A 426-nucleotide genomic window follows, 5' to 3' on the forward strand; every position below is an offset into this window, starting at 1 on the left:
GAAGTAAAACAAAAATTTATAGAACCCTAGAACCATTCTGCTATTGAATCGTAGAAACGTTGGAACGCTTACCTCAATCGATCCGGGGCCTGTATCAATCGAAGAACACGTCTGATCACGAAAGGGAGGAAGATTACCTCGCCCTCTACACGTATCCACACTTCGGGATGGATTCCAACGCTTGGAACTTGTCTGCTAGGACTCGAATCCGCTATTCGATTTGTGCTTCGAGAAAAACGGACTTTGATCACACTCTCAATCTCTTGGATCTCTCCAAAAGTCTGCTAAGAGTGTTCTGAAGTCGGCTCTTTTTCTCTCTTTTCATTAGGGTTTTTAATCTCCCTTTTATAAAGTGATTTAACCCTAATTTCGGTTTAATTTCGGAAACACTGAAGCCCGGAACGGACGGTCCAGAAATGCATGTGG

The sequence above is a fragment of the Tarenaya hassleriana genome, unplaced genomic scaffold (assembly GCF_000463585.1).
Source record: "Tarenaya hassleriana unplaced genomic scaffold, ASM46358v1 Cleome681, whole genome shotgun sequence".
Taxonomy (NCBI): Eukaryota; Viridiplantae; Streptophyta; class Magnoliopsida; order Brassicales; family Cleomaceae; genus Tarenaya; species Tarenaya hassleriana.